At 40.2% G+C, this 15,896-nt stretch overlaps 1 pseudogene; it reads right to left on the reverse strand.

The window, feature by feature from the left end:
- LOC129671543 (ATPase GET3-like) overlaps nt 1–15,896 on the reverse strand; it is a 138,789-nt pseudogene that overhangs the window by 98,826 nt on the left and 24,067 nt on the right.

The following is a 15,896-nucleotide window of genomic DNA, read 5'->3' on the forward strand; positions in this document are numbered from 1 at the left end:
TGTGTGTGTGTGTGTGTGTGTGTGTGTGTGTGTGTGTGTGTGTGTGTGTGAGCACAGAGGCTCATGGTTGCCAGAGGCATCAGAGCCTTTAGAGCTAGACTTACAAGCATTTGTGAGCTGTCGTATGTGAATGCTAATGCTAGAAACCAAACCCAAATCCTCTGTAAGAGCAGTGAGTGCTCTTAACCTCTGAGCCATCTCCCCAGCCCCTTAGTCTGTTTATTCTTTGTAATTCTTCAGGCAAAATGAATGACACCTAAAGATACAGATTTCTCTAGATCATGCCAATGAGTGAAGTTCCAAAAGCCAACCCAGACCTTAGACCTCTAAAGCTGTCACTCTTCAATTTTAATAGCTATTGTCAGAATGATGTTACTAGAACAAAAAGGTAAGGAAAAGTTTTTACAAGACAATACTTAAAATGTGATTATGTGTTCGACATGATCCTAGCATAAAATTCTAATTCTTACCCATGGCCCCAACACCAGCACATAAATCCTGGGAATGCAAATTGAGGATCATAAGGGAGAAAAGCTATGAAGATGACAAACAAATGTCTTGCAAGTAGTCCTACATTCGGCTAATATGACATTCGCTCTCTTATAAATGCCCCAACTCTGGAAAAGACTTTTTTTCCTCTTACAAAGAGCTAATAAAGTTTTCCGTATACCAGAGGGTACATTTGTCCTTACAAGTACATCTGCTTATACATGAGGAAATCTGAAAAGCCAGTGAGCACATCCAGCCATCTCTGACAGAAAAATTATATAACTCTGACATCTTGCATACAAATTGAAATGCTTAATGCCAAGGCAATTGTATTTGAATTTCATATGTTTGAAGAGATGAATACCTTGTGTTCACAGATTCTTTTTATGTTTTCAGAGAATAAAATGGCTTACAATTCTATCCACATATCTTAATTCTTATGAAAGAGATTCTGAACGAAGGTAATAAGCTTTGGCTTTATCTTAGGAGCTGAATAGCAAAGACTTCCAACTGATTATAAACTACTACCAAATATTTCAGGCTACTTTTTTTTTTTTTAATATAGAACAGTGAGAAAATGTAAATAATTGTACATGGAATGTATACCAAAAGAATTTAGAGCCCACAGAGGCAAATCACAAACACACACACACACACACACACACACACATTGTATCATATATCATATGGCAATAGATGATGAATATAAAAAGATGAGGATCAATGATGCACTAGTAAGTTTGGAAATCAACCAACATGAGCTCTGATTTGCCGTTGTGCCAATATAACTTTGAACAAGCTACTGGGTCACTTTGTCATAAATTCCTTGAGTGGTTGTGACAGGACGTATCTTACATGATTTCTGTGGTGACTAGTGACCCACGTGAATCACAAAGTGTATAAGCCAAAGAATCTTCTGCATAAAGAGGCCTGTCGTCACTACATGAAAAGATGTGGTGTGCCACCCAGTTCCAGAAAAGAGAGAAATGATTTTAAGATATATCCTAAAAGTAAAGTTTGCAAAATTTATAATTACCAGAGGTAAAAGGAAGAAGACAAGGGCTTTGCAAGCTGTCCCGCCAGATGAATGGTAGTGCCATAAATAAAATTAAAGATGAGGGCACAAGAGGATGGCAGAATTACCCAACAGTTACGACTGTTTACAGAAAGGACATTATTCTTTGTCTATCTTGCATTATCCAAGTCTTTCCAGATGTTTAGAACTATAAAGAACTTGAAAGTCCTTTTCCCGGGGGTCTATTGAAAGCAGCTTACATTATATGTTCAGCAAACGTGCTTGATATTCTAAGAGATGTACTTTTTTAAACCGTCACATGCACAGCCTCCTTGGACTATGCAGCTTGCTCAGAATTACCTGACCGTGCAAGAAAAATATCTTGACAGATTTGAAAAACCTGGCAGTTGAGGAGCAGACGCGATTTTGTCTACCTTAGCAATGACCAGCATCCAAACCAAAAGTGAATCCAGACAATTTCAGAATTCCCTGTTAAGGGAGGGAAGTTGTTCAAATGCCAGTGATGTCACGGAGTGTGAGTGGCTCACTACCCTACAGGAACACTGGTGAAAGGAAATGAGGTACAAAGACTTCTCTGCTGCCTGTGAATAGACTCTTGCCTTTTACCAAAACACTTCATATATTTTGCATTCTTGAAGTAACTTCTCTTCAGGGATGATTAGCATAGTATCTTGAAAATGTATTTAAATGCAAGTCCCTTCCACTGTGTGAACAGGAAGTCCTCACTGTTGCTGACTAACCTTTAAATGAGAGCTAGGAAACAAGTGAACAGGGTGAGACAGTCCAGATGTTATTTTCCCAAGAAGCTTGCTAACTCCATTGATGCTAACTCCACTGATGCTAACGCCACTGATGTTGGCTGGACATAATACATAAAGGCATTCCCTATATCAGGGGTTTAACCCTGAGAGAGGTTAAACAATGTCGAATTTTAATACAATGTCAAATTTTCCTAGGCTTTGTATTTTATCCTAAAATAAATAACACGATTTTTTTTGTCCTCAGCATTCATCAAAATAATACGCACAGTTCTTTCTAATTGCAAAGTTCTTTCTCATTAACCTACTGAAGCTGTCTACAGTATGATCACATACTCTTCCACAACTAAGAACAAAGTCATCATGAAGCCTTGGAGCATGCTTTTTTAAAACTATGAGGTACCCTTCCCCAGCAAGTATCAGATGATCCTTGAGAGAATGACTCCGTAGGAATATTCTCTGCTTAAGATTTATTTTTATTTATGTGATTGTGTATGAGAGAGAAAGAGACAGACATAGAGAGAGGTGGGCGTGCCCATGAAATCCAGAGAGAGCATCAGATCCCCTAAAGCTGAACTTACAGGCAGTTGTGAGCAACCCAACATGAGTGCTGGGAGCCAAACTGAGTTCTCTTCAGGACCAACAAATGCTTTCAGCTGAGCCATACCTCCATTCTTAGAAGAAGATTCTAGCCAACAAAATCTCTGATCTCACCAGCATTATGGGAAGACTTCTTTCACATGTTTACGTCTACTCTTGTGACATTGAAACTAGGAAAAAGAAGAGGAATAACATGTATGAAAGATAAACATGACTGAAAGCTATATTACTAAAAATCTCCTTTTCCATCTCCAGACAAAGCCCAGTTTCTTATTCATTTTTTCAAAGAAGTAATTCTTATAACTAGTACAAGTATCTCTCAATTCTTTTTCACCAAAACAATTATGCAAATAAATTGTCCCATCCCTTGCAATCTTTGCTCAGTACATTTTTGGATCTATTTTCTTAATGTGTTAATAGAAATCGACATCATTTCTTTCAAAGAGTTAGATAGGCTGGAGACATAGCTCAATGGCAGAGTGATTGCAGAGCATCTAAATATATATATATATAATGAAATGTGATCCTATATAACCTCTGTTTCCCCTCTTACTCACCCTATTCCTTCCCAATACACTTCCTCCCAACTTTATGCTTATTGTTTGCTGTTTTTGTTCGCTTGCTTGTTTGATTGTTTTGTTTACTGTTTTGGTTTGGTTTGGCTTTAACTCACTAAAGCCAGTTAGTGTGACTATACCTGCATGGGTGTAGAGTCATCCAGAAGAGCATGGGGAACACATCAGTGGCCACTTCCTCAAAGAGTAATGGTTCTTCCACCCCAAGCAACTCTCAGTATCCTAAGGGGTGGGGCATGGAGGTTGTCTATCCTGTATACACCAGAATGTTGTGTGTCACCTTGGGCAGGCAAACAGATGGTCTGAGTTCGTGATTGAGATAATCCCTGTCCGGAAAAGCTCCTTTTACAAAAATAGCCGACAATCGGCCAAGAGATACAGAACTGATCAAAGTCCTGAGAATAAGAGACTGGGAGCTTGGACTTAATAGGACATCCATATCAATCCCGCCACCGTGAAAGGCTCAGAGAACGTGGAGGAGGAGGTGACAGAAAGGGTATAAAACTAACAGGATATGGAGTACTGGGAAATGCTGTCTTCTAACTCAAAGTCTTTTTAAATTAAGGTATATATGTTGATGTTTAGAGCAAGTACCACTGTACCCTGCTAGACTGTAGCACAGTGTGAACATAAACCTCTGTGCACTTTGAACCCAGAAACTTTCTGAAATATTCACTGCAGTACCTGGTATTCTTTTTATTTCCAATATTTTAAATACTCTTTTATCATTTTTGTTGGATCCTAATTCCAGAAAGAAAAGTAAGAATGTCTGAATCATATCTGAACTGTGATTTTGTAATCATAAATGCCTATCTGACGCAATTGTTAAAAGACAGCATAATGGAACGCACATCAGACTTCACCAACAGAAAACACCTGATGAAGGTTGGGCAATTCCTTCCTTCTGGAAAACTTCAGGTGCTTTTAGCAATTTCAGTGTCTATTGAAGGAGAAGTATTGTTTTTAGTTATAAAAAAATAATTTGAATCAAAAATATTTAGGCATAATTAAGTCATACATTTACTCTGTGGCTAATATGATAAGCAAGACTCTATGACATCCTGAACTTACACAAGACTGTGGTGTGTGTGCATGCGTGTGTGTGTGTGTGTGTGTGTGTGTGTGTGTGTGTGTGGTTGATAGGTATATTACTATGTGGCTAATATGATAAGCAAGACTCTATGACATCCTGAACTTACACAAGACTGTGGGGTGTGCGTGTGTGCGTGCGTGTGTGTGTGTGTGTGTGTGTGTGTGTGTGTGTGTGTGTGTGTGGTTGATAGGAGAAGGCAGGTGTGGGACCACGGGTTGGGGTGAGTGTTTGTGTGTGTGTATGGTGGGTGTGCATGTATGAGTGTAAGAAGATGTAGTCTGGGAGTGTGCACGGAGGGGTGTGTGTGCGTGTGTGTGTGTGTGTGTGTGTGTGTGTGTGTGTGTGTGTGGTGCGGTGCTGAAACATCAACCTTATAAGTCAAGTGCTTCATCACTGAGCTACATCCCAAGCCCTATAGCTCTCTTCTCCTTTCCCGTCATGCCCTGCAGTTTCTGAAAGCAAGCTCTCACTCCCGAGCTTCTTTGCCTTCCTTTTTCTCCCCCACAGCAGTGACAGCAAATGAGTTCCTAGCACTGGGTACTGTCGCGCAAGCTCAGTCGGTGCTCGGAACAGGATCCCGAAAACGCGGAACCTCCTCATCTAGATATTTCCAGCTGAAGGAAACCTTGAAACCACAGAAACAAGGTCACTCTGATGCTCTCTGCCTTTTCCCCCTGAAGCATTCTCATAAAAGAATTCTCCAACCTTCCTTCCCCCAAATAGGTCATAAACCATTTATTTCAAAGTTGTCCTGCCTCTGCTAGGAGACCAAGAAAAATCTAAATATGCTGTGCATTTTCCCCAACTTAATACCATCAGATCGCACTTTCCTGCGTTCCTACCACACTTCTACAAAGTCTTATAGCAATACAGTTTTACAGTTTTGTTTGGGTGGCTGGGCCTTTAATTTTTAAGGTGCTGTGTTCTTCGATGTACCTTCTCTTGTTAACCTATGTTTTTTTTTTATAAAAGTATGTGTCATTTGTTAACCTTGCCATAGCAAGAAAAAGGTTCTTTTCTCTTCCTCTGCACATTTGATTCACATGTTGTGAACCCATTTAATTAATGGGAAAATTAAGGCCCAGAGTTAAAGAAGCCAGTCAAGGCTTGTCGGCCTGCTGATCTTGGATAGGTGTTTAGAGATTTTCAGGATCTGAAGATATTTCAGTTATAGCCCTCCATCATAATCATCAGCTCATAAAACTGAGAACTGGAACACTGGAACACAAATCGCTGGTTAGAGGAATGTGACCTGAGTCATATACGTGGCCTGGGGAGGAACTTCCTGGAAATTATTAATTGTTAACTCTCCAAACCAGGTTGTAGGAGCTCTAAACCTCATGAAAGCTCCGTCTAGCAGGAGACGTTTTGGCAAAGGACAAGCCACATATTATTGCTACTCTTTGAAGAGTCAATTCAAATGCATCTGTCAGTCACGTGGACTGGAAATTGTCCAACTTCCAGTTCAGAAGCTCTCTGTTCCAGAGACTCTAAAAGTAATATAAAGCTCGCCTAATATGTAAATCAGAACAATAATCCTTTTGACCCTTTCTACTCTCGCCACTTGAGACTGTGCTTTTCCCTAAACAAGCAAAATTTGCTGCCTGTCTTCCACATTACAGTCTGTACAAGTCATTTGAATCCTCTCAGATGAAATTCCAAGCACCAAGACCCAAGTGGATTCTGGAGTAAGACAGCAGTGACAGTAGTGGTCAAGAGTAACCCAAGCTCCGGCCCTGTTCCCTCTCTTCAACTGCTTCCGGTGTCTATTCTACTTGCCCTTCTGAACGAGAACTAAGCATCCTTCCTAGGTTCCTTCTTGTTATTTAGCTTCTTTAGGTCAGTGGGTTGTAGTATGGTTATCCTGTATTATATGGCTAATATCTGCATATAAGTGAGTATATGCCATGTGTGTCTTTCTGGTTCTGGGTTACCTCACTCAGGATGATCTTTTCTAGTTCCAACCATTTGCTTGCAAATTTCATGATTTCCTTGTTTTAATAGCTGAGTCGTATTCCATTGTGAAAATGTACCACAATTTCTTTATCTATTATTCATTTGAGGGACATTTATGTTGTTTCCAGAGTCTGGATATTACAATAAAGCTGCTATGAATATAGCTGAGCAAATGTCCTTGTTATATGGTGGAGTGTCTTTTGGGTATATGCCCAGGAGTGGAGCCTATCATAGATGCCCTCTGATAGACTCCACCCAGCAGAAGCTTGAAGCAGATGCTAAGACACACAGCCAAACTTTGGGCAGGTGTAGGTAGTCTTAGGTAAGAGTTGGGGGACAGAAGGACCCAGAGGGGACAGAGGCTCCACAAGGAGTCTAATACAGCTAACAAATCTGGGCCCTGAAGTTGGGAGGAGGTGCCTGCAGAGGCTGATGCACCAATCAAGGATCATGCATGGAGAGGATCTAGACCATGTTCAGGCAATAGACAGCTCAGTCTCCATGTGGGTCCCTTACTAAGGGGAGTAGGAGAAGTCTCTGACATGGACTCTGTTTCCTGCTCTTTGATCACTTCTCCATGGAGGGGAGCCATTGCCAGACCACAGAGCAAAAGAATCCAGGCAGCCCTGGTAAGACATGAAAGGCTAGAGTCAGATGGTAGGAGAAGATGGCTCCCTCTTTCTGTGAGCTAGGATGGGGGGGTTGAAAGAGGGAGGAAGGGTGAAGCTGGGAGGAGACAAGGGAAGGGGCTACAATTGGGATATAAACTGAATAAATTATTTTTTAAAAATTATAGAACAGGGAAAAAAAGAGTAACCCAAGCAATCTGACCCAAGAACCATGTCATGACAAGCACACACTAGCCCTGCTGAGTTCACCTTTTCATCCATCACTCTGTTTTTTGTAATTGCTTCATCATCAAAGACACCCAGTGATCTCTCAAGTTTACATTTCAGGGTCCTAAATGTTATGATAGGCAAAATGTAATAAAAGGCAAAATGTATGCATCGCTAAGCCATCTTGGTTGAGGTGTAGGCCAATCAATTATCATTGTCTGAGCTCTAGGTTCTCCTAGAAGTAGTCAGACAGAGCTGATCTTTGTGAGTGACAATCTCCCTTCTGACTGGCATCAGGCCTTGGTCTTTTCCTTAAGCCTGAATGAAATTTCTAGGAAAATTCCAATTTCTTGGGGTTCATCATCTGGTATCCAAAGGGCAGTCTAGAATAGCTCTTGAGAAAATTTTCACTCCTGCCAGAACGATTATGAAACAAGCCCTCACTAAATTCCTCCAGTGACCCCAGTTGTCTCATAATGAAGTCCTTCCTGCTCCCCTCTCTTCTGCGACATTTCCTGCATGTTATCTGTAACTCTGAGCAAGCATAATACTTTTAAAATCTAATTAAACCTCAAATATCTTAGCTTGGCATTTACAACATCCTCTACAATCAGGATCCAATCTACCAAAGTACCCTAAAATATTTTATTTTTATTTCACTCTTTCTTCAAACTGAATATCTCCTCTGAACACCCTATGCCATCCAAAGTTTCATTTGCTTCTCACAGTAATCTCTCCAACAAAACTAGCTCTTAGTAATCTCTCTTAACTCTTTAGAAATTCTAAATATTTTAAGGACACTTTTTAACATTAACCACCATAAAATCTGTTCCAAAGACAGGGACCTAAAGAGGTTTTTTTCTTTTCTTGTTTGAATGTCTCCAGTCTCAGACATTTGAAGACTTGGTCCACAGTTGGTGGCTTTGTTTGGCAAGTTTGCAAGGTGTCTCCTTGCTGGAAAAAGTATGTTACCGGGGGCAGGCTTTGAGAGTTTAAAGACTTGTGCCCTTGCTAGTTCAAGCCCTCTGCTTGTGTTATAGTTTGAAGCATGAGCCGTCAGCTTGCTGCCTCCACTCCTTCATGAACTCTAGTCTTCTGGAACTGTAAGCCCAAATATCTTCGATAAGCTACCTTGGCTGTAATGTTTATTGCGTCAAAAGAAATGTGACTAAAACACCTAGCATTTAAACTATACTTGTGGTAAGAATCATATTCTGTTTTACACTTATTTGTGTGCATTGGTTACAATCCAGTTAATGTAATGATGCGTTATATAGAAACCTGTGTTAAAACAAGAAAAGGTTTTAAAATTAGGTTGGGACTGCATAGGCTGAGATGATCAGGAAAAAGATAATAGAATGAGCTTTGAAAAATAAAAAGTCAATTTGTTTAAACAAGACATTTTTGCAATCTCCTGTAAGGCTCAGGAGACAAGAAGCAGAATGAACCTACAAGCCAGAATAGGGATAAGGACTGCCAGATACTGTCTTCTGGCCAACATTGAGCTCAGACACTCACAGCAGCTGTGGATATCTGTACCACATCTGCACAAGAAAAGGCCCATCCTCAGTTAGGTGTGGATCAAGGAAGGGCTTGGGAGAGGGAGGCACCTCAATGCTCAAGTATTTGCTGTGGATAGACTCAGGAAGAGGAGTTGTTGCTGTCAATTTTTTATCCGCCAGTGACACCACCAGCTCCAGTGGAGAGCTCCAATCCAATACACACACGGATGGCCCTCATTAAACCAATGGGTCACCAAACAGAACCGAAAATCATGAATTGGGAGTTGGGGACACTGCTAGGGATTCAGGAGGGAGTTCATAAGAATGGAAGGGAGATTTTAAAAGGGTAAGGGAGAGGAATCTAATACAAACACATTCTACATGTGTATGAAATAGTCAAAGAACAAGATTAAAATTAAAAAACAAGCATGATTTAAATGCAACATACAAGCTGGGAAATTTGTACCCACACATAAAGATACTGAAAATTTGTCAATCTGGGAACGTATTTATTTTCTATAACTAAAGATAAGAGTTATAAAAAAAAGGTGTGCTTTTAAAAGTGATGGCAAAGCAAGGACAGCTAGAGGACAAACTTTCTTTAAGGGAACGGACTGCAGAAGACATTTGATGACCTGTTAAATAGTGCGGCTTTTCTCTCACACATCACAAAGGCATCCAAAGGTTTTATATCAGGGAAGGGAGCTCATTTAAATACTGACCCGGGAGGGTTAAGCTAGGGCAAAATCCAGGCTAGATTTGCAGGTGGGAAGACAGGAGGCAAGGGGATAACCGGCAGTGAAGCCAGGACGAAATTCAAGTATCCTTCAGGTTAATCTTGAGTCAGTTCTTACATGGGATATGACACAGTGTGTTGCTGTATCAAAGAAATTGTCCCAAAGCAGCCACTTAAGAGCAAGATGCTTCAGGTCAAAAGGACAATATCCCTCTTGGGAAACCATTTTACAATCAAGTATTGTCTAACTACAAAGAGAGCTTCAGGGCTGTTATCTACTGCTAATAAAGGCATGCACTTCCAGCACTCTCTAATGCTTTGCATCCTAGCCCCTGGAAACACATTTCTGCACCTCTTAATGGGGAACCGGAATTTTAAAATGGGAAACTGCAATAATCGTAGAGGGATTTATTAGGTTTGGTATTTAATCTTTGCAACAGGCCTACAATTTCAATATTGTTTTACCTACTAAAGTAGTTTCAAATTGCTTAGGTCACTTACCCAAGGCCGTATTGTTAGCATAGTTCTGTACTTTTTTTAAAGGAGGGAGTGTCTTATTGCCAGACTAGCTGCTAATATATTACTTTTAAGTCCACTGTGAACTATTCTCTAAAAGAAGGTATTTCTTATACATGCCAGTGAGTTTGCAATAGATCCTTCAAAAGAAAGTTCTATCTCCTTGGTAGTGATGTAAGTTAGTGCAGCTGTTGTGGAAAACGGGACGGAGGCTCTCCACAAGCTTAAAAACTGAGCTACTTTGTATTCCAGCAATCTCACTACTCGGATGTACATCCAAAGGATATGGAATCCATCTGTCAGAGAGATTCCTACATTTCTTTCTCTGTTGTAGCTTTATCTCTTTCAGCAACCAAGAAGCAAATATAAGAAATACCTAATTGATGAAATAGATAAAGCTATTTTTAAAGTTAGAGGAAAGAATTTTTAATTTTTTCGTCATAAACAAATGATAACTGCTTGAAGAAATATATGAAGTCTGGAAGACAACATGGATGTCATTCTAGGTATCATGTTGAGTAAATAGCCAACATTTACAATTTAACAAAATATTTAGAAAAATCAAGCTCAATATTTGTAGAATTAAAGAATTCATAGATCCATGAGTGCCGTACTCAGGAATACATGAAATGAAAACAGCCGTTTGCTTCATTTTAAAACTTTTTCTAAGGGACAGAAAAATATAATTTGGCAATAAAGTGTTTTCTGTGCAAGGTTAAGGACCTTAGTTTGGAACCCCAGTGCCTACCTGAAAAGCAGACGTGGTGGTTCACATCCATAAAGCTACAGCCATAGGAGCAGGGACTGGAGGATTCCGGGAGGTTTCTGGCTAATTGGTCTTTCTAAATTGGTGAACACAAGGTTCACTGAGTCACCTTGTTTCAAAAACATCGGATGAATGAGGAGGAGGTCCCCCCCATCAGTGGACTTGGAAAGGGGCACGGTGGAGATGAGGGAGAGAGGGTGGGATTGGGAAGGAATGAAGGAGTGGGAAACGGCTGGGATACAGAGTTAATAAAATGTAACTGATAAGAAAAAAAAATAAAATTAAAAAAAAAATAAGATGGAAGGCAGGTGAGATGGCCCACTGGTAAGGGGCCAGGCTACCACGCCTGATAACCTGAGCTTGATCCCTGGAGATGGAACAATAGGACGCATCACTGAAAACTGTCCTCTGCCCTCCACACACCTGCCGTGTCTCTCACAGTCAATGAACAATCAGTACATAAGACAAACTAAGGCATTTGCATAAAGTGGCGAGCATAGAGAAGGCACTCGACATCAGATTCTTGCTCCCATGCTCACATGCACATATGGCTGTGCACACCTGCATGCTTGAGCATGCACACAGCATGTATGCACGCACAGCTTTCCTCGTGAGGGCTTGCCCTACATGCAGACAGACCTGCTTTTGAATCTCAAACCCCATATAGAAATGTTACAAGCGGTGGCATGTGCTTGTAATTCCATCTCCAAGGAGGCAGAGATGGGAGGGTCCCTGGGGCCGTATAGCCACCTTGTCTAGGGTAATTGTGAGCTTCAGAACCACAACAGACGCTACCTCAAACAAGGTAAATCACATCCTGAAAATGGCATCCATGTTGTCTTCCAGACTTCACTCATACACATACACCTCCGCATAGCCATAAACATGCACACAAACACTTTAAATTTTTTCTTATCAGTTAACTTAAAGGTCTAAATAATTTATTTTTGGCTACCTTTTACACACCAACTTTTAAAGGGGGAGCCACTACCTAAATGTTTCACGCAACCTCAGGGACTCTTAAAATTATTTTTGAAAAAAAAATATGTCATTTTGACATGTGTGCTGGCTTGGTTTTTGTACCATCTTGACATTAGCAAGAAATATTTTGGTTCTGTTGCTCTCCTTGTGGAGTTCTTGCCCTCTCCAGGTCTTACTGTCTCCCCCTTCTTTCATAGGATTCTCTGCACTCTGCCCAAAGTTTGGTTATGAGTCTCAGCATCTACTTTGATACATTGCTGGATAGAGTCTTGCAGAGGCCCTCTGTGGTAGGCTCCTATCCTGTTTCCTGTTTTCTCCTTCTTCCAATGTCCATCCCATTTGTCTTTTTGAGTGAAGATTGATCATCTTCAGGGTCCTCCTTCTTGCTTAGCTTCTTTAGGTGTATGATTTTAGTATGTTTATCAGAGACAGGGACTGTCTCTGACATGAACTCAGTGGCTGGCATTTTGACCATCCCACCTCTCCGAGTGGGGAGCAGCATTGCCAGGCCACAGAGAAGGACAATGCAGCCAGTCCTGATGAGACCTGATAAGCTAGGGTCAGAGGGAACGGGAGGAGGATCTCCCTTATCAGTGCACTGGACGGGGGGCATGGGAGATGAAGGTGGAAAGGCAGGATTGGGAGGGAATAAAGAAGGGGTTTCATCTGGGATACAAAGTAAAGAAGTTGTAATAAATAAAAAAATTTAAAAATTTTGCTGAGTTCAGACAGGTATAGATGACAGAACTAAAATTCAAACTAAGGCAGAAATCCTAAGCTATAGACATACATCGGCTCTGCGGCTGCTTTCAGGATTTTGTTCCAGTGACTATCACAACACAAAATCCCTGAATGTAGCAGTTAAAACACCATTGTATCTGCTCACAATTTTGTGAATTTGAAATTCAAGAATGGTTCAGGTAAGCAATTTTCCCTTGAAATCCTGAAACAGTGGAAGGCAGAGCTTATTTGTAGTAAATGCAGCTATCAAAAATTTGCCACCACCGAGTATCAACTTAATCTAATAAATATTAGAGGAGTCTATATCATTATTTTATAAATACAGATGAGATTTTATGGTTAATTAATTGCTGTTGGTAACATTTGATAGAAGAAACCTTAAATTCAAAATACTGGTTGTTTTATTAATTGCTTAAGGCAGCCATGTCTATAAACAAGCATGTAACAAAACCTTATTATAGACTACATGACTCAACCTTGCATTTGACCTTTGTAATTAATATTTAAATATGAAAGTATAACAATATAACTTGTCTTGTTAAGGATATTGGTGACAACACCACACATATGTTATTTCTTTTACACTACAAGGTCATATTTGTGTTGTGGAGAAGATATGAATAATTTAATAAATGGCCACCTTTTTTAGTTGCAAAAGTAAACCAACAACATTATATATGTGGAGGAAGAAGAGAGAAGAAAAGATTATAAAGACTAATGATCAGTGATTTGGACTAGGGTTTTGTAAACTACACTGGCCGAAAAACATAGCTTGAATATGACTTGAGAGCCTAACTAATCTTTATATTTCCAAATCATTTTTTAAAGTCAGAAGGAAGATAGTACTTAATGACATGCAAATTAAAGAAATTGATGTTTTAGTATGTATAAATACAGTCTTCAGGAAGCACAGCTATGCTCAAATATTTATGCTGCTGAGGTTGTGTGGGCATTGTCATGGCAAAGGGAAGAGCTACAGCAGATGCCACGTGGCCCACATTACCTAAGAGATTGACTGTCAGTTTAGAGGAAGGCAATTATCAACCCTGTTGTGGACAAAATGAATTAAAATAGAAGAAAACTTAAATAAGTAAGTTATTCTTACCACCATAAAACAAAAGGGTTAACACAGCAAAGTAATGCTGACTGAAATTAGTCTATGAATGTTGTATGAATGTTGTATGAAGGGCATCAGGTTTCTTTCTGATTTCATGCCTATGATAACTAGAATATTTGGGCTACATCTCTGCCACTCTGCCAACGTAAAGCTGAAAACACAAACACTTATGCTCAGTAACAATTATTTTTAACTTTATACACTTACAAACCAGCCGTTTTAACAAGCATTCTTTTTCACTAATGTGTAGGCCCCAGAAATAAAAGTTCAGAGAGAAGAGAGCTTGGAATGCTTTTCCATTTTGCTCTGTTACTTATTTAGTGCCATGTTGTAAATTATTAAAGAAGCTGGTGCTCCTTGCGGCACAGTTTCTACTATTTTAGATGTCACCCGGCCAGATAGATGTGCTGACAGGTGTCCCAGCCACAGGTTACAGTTTCAACCAGAGACTCACAGAGCAGGAAGAAGAGAGATTAAATGTCTTTCTTTAGTTAGCTATGTCTATAGATGCTCTAATAAGGAACAGCGCTCATGTCCCAGTTCCAACCCCCCAAAAGACACATTGAATTACAAGTTAAAGTACATGAGGACAGCGACTTAGATTTTAAAAATGCTGTCACTCACCTCTAGACTACACTGAATCTAATCCACTCTGAATGACATTTTGATTTTATCTCCCATAGAAAATAAGTCATTCAAAGTCCTGTCAGAGGTGGGTGTTAAATCCATGAGAGTGGGTGAGAGCCACCGTTAAAATGTACCCGGGTTCACACCTGGACAAGTGCTCCAGAAGTGGACAGGAAGGGACAGCAGAAGGGACCTAAAGCTACATGGGATGTGAATTTCAAAGCACCACCCAGTGGGATGACTAGACCTTCCTGATGGAATACACTTGGGAAGTCCAGCACATGAAAATGGCTTGACTAATTCTAATCAGACTTTCTAAATCTAAATTGCAGTGATAAAGAAAAAAAGAAGATAAAAATTATTACTTGAAGAAAACTCTGACAAAATCAGAATGTAAGTCTCCCTATTTTAAAAAGTATCCTGCTGTTCTAAAAGGGGGCCTGGGAAAAGAAGGAATAGCTGAAAGTCCTAAAGATTAAAAGAAACAATAATTTAAGAGCTTGTCTCAGAATAAACAATATTTTAAATGTAGTTCAGTAACAGAGTATCTACCTACTCCATTCCCTGAGCTAATGAAAAAGAAGAAGAAGAAATCTGAGTAGAGTTTGTGTTCCTTGCTTATTTCTCAATGTTAAAAAGGTAATATACTTCTACAGGACAGGAAAGACCCTCAGCACTGCACCTCTGTCCATTAGTGGTTTTGCTCAGTGTTGGTCCTCTAGGGAAGATATTTATGCCGCCTTTCCTTCCTCTTGGGTGAGGGATGGTCTTATCTTTCTCTGGAGGGTCTCACCTCTTTTGCCAGTTACTTAGAAGACAGAGCCAAGCTGCTCGTCAGTGCTGTTTAATGTTCTAGAGCAGGGGTTCTCAACCTGTGGGCTGCAACCCTTCGAGAGAGAAATAACCCTCTCACAGGGGTCACATATCAGATATCCTGGGAATCAGATATATACATTACATTATAATTCATAACAGCAGCAAAATTATACTTATGAAGTAGGAGCAAAAATAATTTTATGGTTGGGGTGACCACAACATGAGGCACTGTAGTAAAGGGTCAGAGCGTCAGGAAGCTTGGGAACACTGCTCTACCCCTTCTGCCTTTGGCTTTTTCAGCCGCCTTCCCGATGCAGCCACCCTGTATTGCAGTCCCTCACGTTGTGGTGACCCAACCATAAAACTATTTTTGTTGCTACTCCATAAATGTAATTTCTGCTACTGTTACGACCATAATCTAAATAGTTTCGGAGACAGAGGGTTGTCAAAGGTGTCACGACCCATAGGTTGAGAAGCGCTGCTCTGTGACATGCGTGTGTCTCCGTTAGAGCTCCTGCTTTTGCTAAAGACTGCCCAACAAATAAGAAGCAAAGCCACAACTGGAGAGCAGAGATCTCCTAGCTTCCCGGGGGAAGAGCTGGCTCCACAGTATCACACAGCTTTATCTTCTTTTTAAAGTTTTATTAGGGTTGTTCGTTTATTTCATGTTCTGCCTGCATGTATGTCTGTGTACCACAGGCATATATGTCCGTGTACCACAGGCATGTATGTCCGTGTACCACAGGCATGT

This window comes from Psammomys obesus, unplaced genomic scaffold, assembly GCF_907164565.1.
Source record: "Psammomys obesus unplaced genomic scaffold, mPsaObe1.curated_primary_1811, whole genome shotgun sequence".
NCBI lineage: Eukaryota > Metazoa > Chordata > Mammalia > Rodentia > Muridae > Psammomys > Psammomys obesus.